A 9,656-nucleotide genomic window follows, 5' to 3' on the forward strand; every position below is an offset into this window, starting at 1 on the left:
TTCTCGTTTCTGCTACTGTTGGCTAATTTCAAAGATGAGAATGAATGATGATAAGATGAAATAGATGAAAGGACAATCACAAACACATGTGGACAGCACACAACTCAAGTCCCATGGGTTTAGATGACAGAGCATTGCTTGATTGAATTGTTGATTTAAGTCCACTTTATTCACAGATAGGCTAATCGGGATTGGACCTACAGTTTAAAGTTGAATCCAAACCACTTTATGAGCCTCCGCCGGATATCGAACCCGGGACCCCTCGATTACAAGGCGACGACTCTAGCACTGCGACATCGGGAGGCCCTAGACACCAGAGCATTGTTAGTGTGCAAAATGCTGTCCAGGGTGTACTTCGTGGAAGTGAGGTTGACATTTGAGTGTCTCTTACACCCCGAATATGATGACAGGATTATTAAGAAATTCATTCATATAGTATACGTGTGATCGTAGACTGTAAGAATTATAGACCAATAACTTTGTTAAATGTAATCTATAAAATATATGCTATCTTATTGTACAACAGACTAAATGAATTTGTAGAACATCAAATTGGTGAATACCAAATGGGCTTCAGATCTAACCGGTCAACCATAGACAATATTTACATGATACGACAGATATATGAAAAATTTCATGAATTTAATATCGAGCTACATAATGTGTTCATAGATTATACCCATGCCTTTGATTCTATTAAAAGATCATTAGTCCCTGAATGGCTATTACACTTTAATGTTCCAGTAAAACTAGTAAACCTGATCCAAATTACACTCCAGAATACTAGGGCCAAAGTGAAAATTAATAATGATCTTACTGATCAGTTTGAAGTAAAATCTGGAGTGAAACAAGGTGACCCTTTGTCAGCACTTCTATTCAGCATCGTAATGGATGTGATAATATCCAAACTTGAAATAAGAGGTAATATCTCTACCCGATTAAAACAGCTATCTGCCTATGTTGATGATATTAATAATGGCAAGAACAAAGCAGGCCATGCTAGACACATTCATAATGTTGAAAAATTAGGCAATAAAATATGGTCTAATAGTAAATGAAAGTAAAACAAAATATATGAAATGTGGGAGGAAACCAAATAAAGAGAATAAACTAATAATAGACACAATGAGTATTGATAATGTTGAATCTTTTAAATACTTAAGCTCAATTGTGAATACCAATAATTCAATAGAAGAAGAAATAAGAGAAAGAATTATAGCAGCAAACAAAGCTTTTTATGCAAATAAAAAATTATTACAAAATAATCTACTCTCAAAAAAATCAAAACTTAAGTTATATTGGACAATCATTAGACCAGTGACAACATATGCCTGTGAAACATGGGTCCTGAAACATAGCTTAATACAAAAATTACTTATATTTGAAAGGAGAATATTAAGAAAAATATTTGGCCCCTCCAAATTGAGCGATGGCTTTTGGAGAATAAAAACAATTGACGAGTTAGACCAGTTGATTAAGCATAAGAATATAATTCGATTCATAAAAGCCCAAAGATTAAGCTGGTTAGGTCATATCGAACGATTGTCTAATGAGAGAACAGTCAAAAAGATATATAAATGGAAACCATTTGTTAAGAGGCCAGTAGGTAGACCTAAAGTTAGATGGGAAGATGATGTTAGAAACGATATTAGAATAATGAAGATCTAAAATTGGAAGAAGGATGACCAGGATAGAATTAAATGGAAGAAAATTGTTGAGCAGGCCAAAACTCATAAAAAGTTGTAGCGCCAAATAATAATAATAAGAAGAAGTATACGTGCCTGATACAAAAATCAAAAGATTTCGGCAAACTACGATGGTGTCTGTTAGCGAAAAGTGATGTTCAAGGCTTACGTCTTGCCTCAACCAAAGTGGCCCTCACACCTTTTATCAGAAGGAGTTACTTCCAAGTATTGGAGTAAAGAAAATCAGAAAAGGAACATCCAAACCTACCCTGACCAATAGGCTGTTGATTGTAAAGAAGGAAATGTGGATGACAAAAAGATCATTCCTGTCATATTGACACTCTGTAGAAGTCCAGAGAATGTTGAATGAGGAAGTCACAGGCAACGTGTCCACAAAGTAGAGAAATGGAAGGGGAAGATTTGCACGATCATAAATATTTATCAAGGAGTATAACTCACTTTACGTGCATAGGCAACAGTACTGCTACTGTCAAATAGGCCCGTGATTGAAAGGTAAACAAACACAGCATATCAGAACAAGAGTGCCTCATTCTGTATCGGAGGACAATCCCTTGGTAAAGCGTGCAATGTACAGTACGAACATGGCACAAAGACGTCAGCTAAGAATCATCGGACACCTGGAAGCAGGTCAAACACAGACTGAAGTCGCAGCAGCATTGACTGTGCCAAGTCAATTCCAGGCTCTGGCGACAGTTCCAAGACACAGTAGATGATGATGGTAGATCAGAACAAGGTTGTAAACGAGTAACAACGCCACAACAGGGCCGATATCTGGCTTTAACTGCACGACGAAATCGGACGAAGTCTGCAAGGCAACTGTTCTCAGAGTTTGGAGCCACATCAGGGATTAGAGTTTATCTCGCCAAGCTATGTACCGGAGACTCAAGACAGCTGGTCTCTATGCCAGATGTCCAATAGTGTGTGTCTCGCTTGATGCAGTGCACAGAAGGGTCCGCTTACAGTTGAGTCAGCATCATCAAAATTGGACCCTGAACAAACGGAGGAACGTGCTCTTCAGAGATCAGTCCAGATTCAGTTTGCAGAGGCTCAGTCGGCACAGACTTCATCTTCAAGGATAATAAGATGATAATACACGTGCGCATCGAACCAAATTAGTGGATAACTTTCTTGAAGGTGAAGAAATCCGCTACATGAACTGGCCAGCCAGGTCAACAGACATAAATCCTGTAGAGTCTTAAGGAGGCGAGTAAGCCAGCGATCCTCCAACAAGGATATTTCCAGAGCTCCACACTGCTCTTCGTGGAGAATGGAACCAGCTGCCCGTACAGCTTTAGAACCACCTTGAAAAGAGCATGCTACGTCGTTGTAAGGTTGTGTAGCAGTAACTTCACCCCCATACAAACTTATTTTTTTCCGTTAAGGAAGTGATCTATTTTCTATTTTTTTTTTTTTGCATGTGTCTCTTTGCACGAAAAGAAGAAAAATATTTATAATTTCAAACATTGTACTCTATTCTATTGTATACCATATACCGTTTTGATTATTTTTCACTATGTTTTATGCAGTACTGACACTTTATTAATAAAACATTATATCATATCTTACTCATACTTAACTTTTGGAGACTACTGTAGTTACAAAAATTGTAATAATATTTTTCACTTTTTAATTTTTAACAGAAAATGCCTCTGGAAACATCACCAACTCTAAATCATGATATGGACAGTATTTTATGTGCAGAAACTCCATGGTGACCATCTTGGATTTCGGACGTCATGTATTGTCTGACACATTTTCCAGCAAAACACCTGTAGTAATGCATGATTGCATGCCTCCAAATGAAAGCATCCTCCATACACATGTCCTCCCTTCGTGAAAAACCCAACAAACTTACAAATGGTCGAAATGACTCCTAAAGGTGTAAAGGTGAGATGGTCGTTTTTCTTTGTTAATGTCTTCAGAGGCAGCCATCTTGAATGTATGACGTCACACAGGCCATACGCCACAATAGTAGGAATCAACAAAATATCACAGGCAGTAATTTTCCCCTTTATATGCCAGAATGTCAAGTAAAGAATAAAATACGCTTAGAGTCCTTGCATAAAAGGGCACGAAATAGTTTCACTGGATATATCTCAATAACAGTGCGAGATATGAAAAAACTGTAAGAATAAATTTTGTTCCTTTTTCAATTCTGAACAAAAAATGTATGTATAAAAAATTTTCAGAAATCATTCTTAAAGGAGTTACGATCGATTTTCTTTGTTAGTGCATGAAGCGGCAGCCCTCTTGGATTTATGACGTCACACAGGAGGAAAACGCCTGGTAGTACATGATTGTGTACCACACTAGCAACGTATTACCGGTAGTCATACTATATTCCCTTCATTCAAAAACCCACGGACTATAAAATATTATACCCCTGCACTACAACCCAGAACGATCGAAAATAGAAAAATGAAGGGAATTGGTTTTCTTTCCAGACATGTCCCCGTGCATTATTGTATTAATTTCTTGTGAAAAAGTGTGTAGACCGTTTCAGAACTTTTTTAAAAAAATCGACGACGTCGATTGGTTCATTCTGTGAAAAGAGCACCAAACAGCTGCAGCTACTATCCCACTTTGCTGAAGTCCAGTAGAAAGTGTGTAAACAGCTACTCGCCATAGAATTATCGAGTCGAGCAGACAGGCCAGTAACTCGTCCCAGTAACTCTCCCTCTCACTCGACCAATGTAAACCAGCCTTAAGACACAGGCAAAGAGTAACAAAAGGAAAATTGCGTGAAGATTGTGGCTAATGAAGAAGTATTTGTGATTAACGGCTTGCCATGTGGCGTAATTACAGAGGACGTTCAAGTAACAGAAACTAATATAATTTCCCATTTTTGTATTGTATTAAAATTCAAGTGTTGTTCATTCAAATATACTCCCTAGTTTTGAAAAGTTGTGCAAGTGTGTGAAGAAGAAAATTTCGATAGTTCTTCCACGTCAATCATTTCCACGGCTTTTCAAAATCACCGAAATCTTGTCCACTGGACGCAGCCTATGTTATCATAGATTATTCAAAGGCACTGATATTTTGATCAATGAGCACACATCGTCAAGTAAATTATTTGTCTGCCTCAACGACCGAAAATCTTGCTCTGCGTGCATCGCTCAGATACTAGACACGTATCTTGCCTCAAGTGTGTCCAAGGGAAAAACATACTTACCAAGAGTAAACTTACTATTATGGAGGCACCCCTCTGTATCCACGTTTGTTGAGCGTGTCGAAATGCAGATACACAAGGGAAAATGAGGGGTCGGACGTCATGAAAACTGTGGATGATGGACAGTGGCGCAACGACACGGGGGGCAGGAGGCATTGACCTCCCCCCCAACCTTCGACGGAAGTCAATTCTAGGGGGGCCAAGGGCACCTGCAGGGAGGGGGGCACAGAGGAGCAATTAACCCTTTTGATTTCAAATTTTATGCAAATAAAAATACATTTCGTAAAATGTTCGCTTCGCTCGCGATGTTTCCCCTGCTTTTCTCAAGTTCAGAGCCGTAGCTAGGGTGCGGCGGGAGTCGGCCATGGGCGCTGAATGATCTATATAAATGAAAATAAGTTCTGAAAGAGAGAATGCCTTGGCGCCCCGTGATATTATTTGCGCCCTATTAGGGGAAAATAAGTGGGAGGGCATGGGAGCAAACATTGACGGCCAAGGACAACCGCAGGGGTGCACAGAGGAGCAATTGCCCCTTCGATTTCAAATTTTATTAAAAAAAAAGATACATTTCGTAAAATTTTCTTGCTCGCTTCGCTTGCAATAGCCACTTTTCTCAGTCTTGTCAATTTCAGAGCCGTAGCTTGGGAGCGGTGGGAGTCTGTGGGCGCTGAATGGTCTAAATGAAAAAAAAAGTTGTGAAAGAGATAATGCCATGGCATCCAGTGAAATTATTTGCATTGCACCCTATTAAATTAATATTGCTTTCAATTGGAAGAATTGGATGTAAAAATTTTCTTGCGCGCTTCGCTCGCAATATCATTCTCTTCTGTAATGTATTTGAATAATATGTGTTGTAATATGTATTGAATAAACTTAGAATACTGTAATGGTCGGACTGACCATTACTAGTTTTGGTATATTGTATTAATTAATTGCTGGCCAGCTACAAGGTGTAGGGTTAAGTAATATGTTTCCATGAGTGTACTTTTATGTTATTATTGCATGTAAGTGTATGTGCTTATTGGATTGTGCTTTACTGGATATTAGATTCCCCTGTTTTTTATCTCCCCGGTTGGGGGAGCTAGCTGTCTTTCAAAAGACCGTTACAGTGCAATTTTTCAACGCTACGGGGTCCACGTCCACGGACGTTTACCCCGACTATAAAAAAGGCCAGTGGGCTTTAGAAAAAACAGTGTTTCCCCATTGATCGACGAAAGAGGAACGTCTCCTCAAGTTTAGTCCACTTTTGGTGGCTAGACTTAATATAATAATGTAGCATTTGGTGTAAGTCAACCCCTGTTGCTGTCCCAAGTCCCCTTTTAGAAAAAGCTTTGAATATGTGGATATTTCCGTATTGAATAATTGATGCCCAAAAGAAAGAGTGAAGGCGTAAGGAAACGCATTTGTAATGAACGGAATATCATTTACGCTGAGAGTAGGCCCGCAGAGATAGTTTTGCTAACTTTGCGGTAAAGGAAGTGCCGATGGTGTAAGCCATAGGTGCGCAATTATGTTGAATTAAGGAAATTGGTTGATTATGTAAATGCACACATAGAAGCAGTATATATATATATATATATATATATACATACATATATATATATATAACAACGTATAATAAACCAATATATCCTACTAGAAATGTTATGATTCCAAGAACTACGGTACTGTCCATTTTAAACCAGTTGTATTGTATATTCACTTGCTGTACATGTATAAACGAACCAGGGATTAAAAAATATAAATTGTTATGTGAAACCCCCCTTTTTGTAATTCCGGCACAAATATAATCTGCTCGCTTGGCACCCAGGGTGTGGTGAAATGAGAGATTTGAAGGATTAAGACAGGAAGTAATGAAGAGCGTCGGAATTAAACAAGGGACAGGGGGCCGAACTTTCACAATACGTATAGAATTTAGTGTTAGCATGTTGCATATGTGTTTTCTTATTGTATGTCGCTCCATGTTGCATATGTGTAAAACATATGTTTTAGTACATGAAAGTTATACATGTTATATGTACAAAAATAATTATCTTCGGAATGCATTTATCATTCATTTTCTGCCATTCAAAAATCCAGTCTGTGTGCTTGTTTTAGCTAATGTGAAATTGACGGTGTTGATAAAATATTTCAAATCATTTGTTTCAAACAAATGCTTTAGCACCGACTTCTACCCCCTTTTTGCGTAATTTATGAGGATAATAACGTCTTTGATACTACTACTGCCAACACTAGTAGTAGTAGTAGTAATAATAATAATTATTATTATTATGCCATTATTAATGTTATATTATTATGTCATTATTAATGTTTTTTTATTATTATTATTATGCCATTATTTATGTTTTTGTTATTATTATTATTGGTACGTTTATCCTGGTACTTGCCCCCCAGACAAAAATTCATCGTTGCGCCTCTGGACTGATGGAAATGTGAAGGAAGGTGGTGGAAATACATGTGTTCACTTGAAGGTGTAGCTCATTGGTACTTTTCTTAACGCCGCATGGCGTGTGCAACCACAAGTAAACAATCATTACACGAATATCTATATACGTATATAGATATGTATAATTTTCACAATGCCTGAAATACAATCGTTAGAGATCGTTAGTCGGTTTTGTATTTTTTCTTCCACGAAAATGGTGAAATTTGCCGGCCTGAAAGGTGAAACTTTACATTCACGGCAAGAGATGGCTGGCAGCGCGTCACCCATCACGCACATTTCCTTAATGTTCTGACCCTAAAACGAATATTGTTTTTTTTGGTTTTTTTTCGCAACTTCTTTAGAAGGTACGCGACGGTGGGTACAATATTGTCCACATCGTTAGAATCTCTTACAAGTCTTCTCGTAATAACCCCTCTATTTCCACAGGAGTTGAAAACTTTCTCCCCTTTTCAGGAAATTCCATTTTAATTATTTTCAAAATGGCGAACGACACATCTGTTTCAGCAGCGGCTTTCTTCTGGGCTTACTTCAATGAGTCGCCTAAAGAATCGCGAAATTTTCGTGGTTATTTCGTTTCGCGGTTGTGCCTTTCGCTCTTGTTCCGTTCGAGCTAAGTTCGCTTCGCTCTAATTCCTTTTGCGCTTAATCCGTTTAACGTTGTTCCTTTCTCGCTTATTCTGGTGTTCAATTTTGGTTTCGCACTCAATTCGTTTCGCTGTTGTTCCGTTCGCGCTTAATCCGGTCTTGAATTTTAATTTCGCGCTTAATCCGTTTCGCTGTTGTTCCGTTCGCGCTTATTCCGGTGTTCAATTTTAGTTTCGGAATCACCGCCAGCAGGCGATGTTCGGAATTAATTTGTTACGTTGTAATTTCTTTCGCGTTTATTCCGTTCGCGCTTAAATCGTTTCGCGTTTAAACCTTTCGTGCTTGTTCCTTTGCGTTTATTCAGTTCGCGCATGTTCCGTCTCGCTCTTGTACCTTTCGCGTTTAATCCTGTATTACGTATCGCGGTTGTGCCCATTCGCGCTTAATCTCTTTCGCGGTTATTCCACCACCCCACTTCAAGAGTATCGTTGGAAACGAGACTTTTGATTTATAATCTCCTCCATGAAAGATAGTACATTGTGGACCACATTTCTTGCCTGGCTTCGCGAATCGGAACCCCTTTTCAACGAATTATGCATTGTAACCTCCATTTCGCACCCACACAACCGAACGTCTAAACTGAGTGACTAGATAATTGTTTACAACCGTTGGTGGCAATATTGGGATTTTGCTTCACCAGTCTGTCATTTTGTTGAGAAAACCTTAGACAGAAAACAACTGAAGCTGCATTCTGCAGTAAGTCATTGTAACAATAACACTGCAATGAAGGCTTCGTATTGTACACTTTACTTTTTGTGAGATTAATGACATGACACCCATGAAGATTTTCCGGAATTCAGAAAGTAGATTTTTTTTCTACCAGATTTCAAGACTTTCCAAAATTATTGTGAGTATTCCAATAAATGCTAACGAATCGTTATCGAAATCCTAATAGCTATGATTTGATTCTCTCTTCTTGAAAACTGATCTGACTTCTATTTATTCATCACAAGAGTCTATGAAACTTTTAGGCTCTTTGGGCCCGTACAGTGTCTTGAGAGATAAATTATGAATACGGACTTAAGAAATATTTTATTTCACAGTCTTGGGGAAAGTTCTTCCATAAATAATTTTAAAAACCCCTGCTACCAGGGCATTGGGTTTGAAGGCGCACCTTTATCACGCTAGGCTTGCACCACACGTACAGTGTTGGAAAGTTACACTTCAATCCTCCTCCACAGAGCCTTCTACCACTCCATAATTCACAAACATAATTTCATTTCAGTCGCAGTAATTTATGCTAATTAATAATTATTAGAAAGGTATTGCAGTAATATGACACCTTTATCGAATTGGATGTGTGATTTTTGAGGCGGCAATATTATTATCATAGAAAATAAGCGTATTTTCCTCCCTCTAAAAAATCCTGTGGACGGACATGGATACTTGTGCTTTGCATAATAATTAATAATAGCTTATTTACTGTCGCTTTAGGTCCATGCTAAGTTTACAGGCTGAGCAAAAGTGCATACTTTCATCACAGACAATTTGTCTGTGCTTTCATGGCCGTGGACGGCGACATCGGGTCATTCACTGACGTAGGACGTGAATTTCGGCAATGTTTGAAGGCGTACTTCTTAATAATAATAACAAATATCGCTAGATATTTTTGCACATCGCATTTTTGTGTCATTATTCCTAAACGTAATGGATTTCAGGGGTGCCCACAGGGGGGAATTACGGCGCAGGT

Source organism: Lepisma saccharinum, chromosome 16 (genome assembly GCF_977018435.1).
Source record: "Lepisma saccharinum chromosome 16, izLepSacc3.1, whole genome shotgun sequence".
Classification (NCBI taxonomy): domain Eukaryota; kingdom Metazoa; phylum Arthropoda; class Insecta; order Zygentoma; family Lepismatidae; genus Lepisma; species Lepisma saccharinum.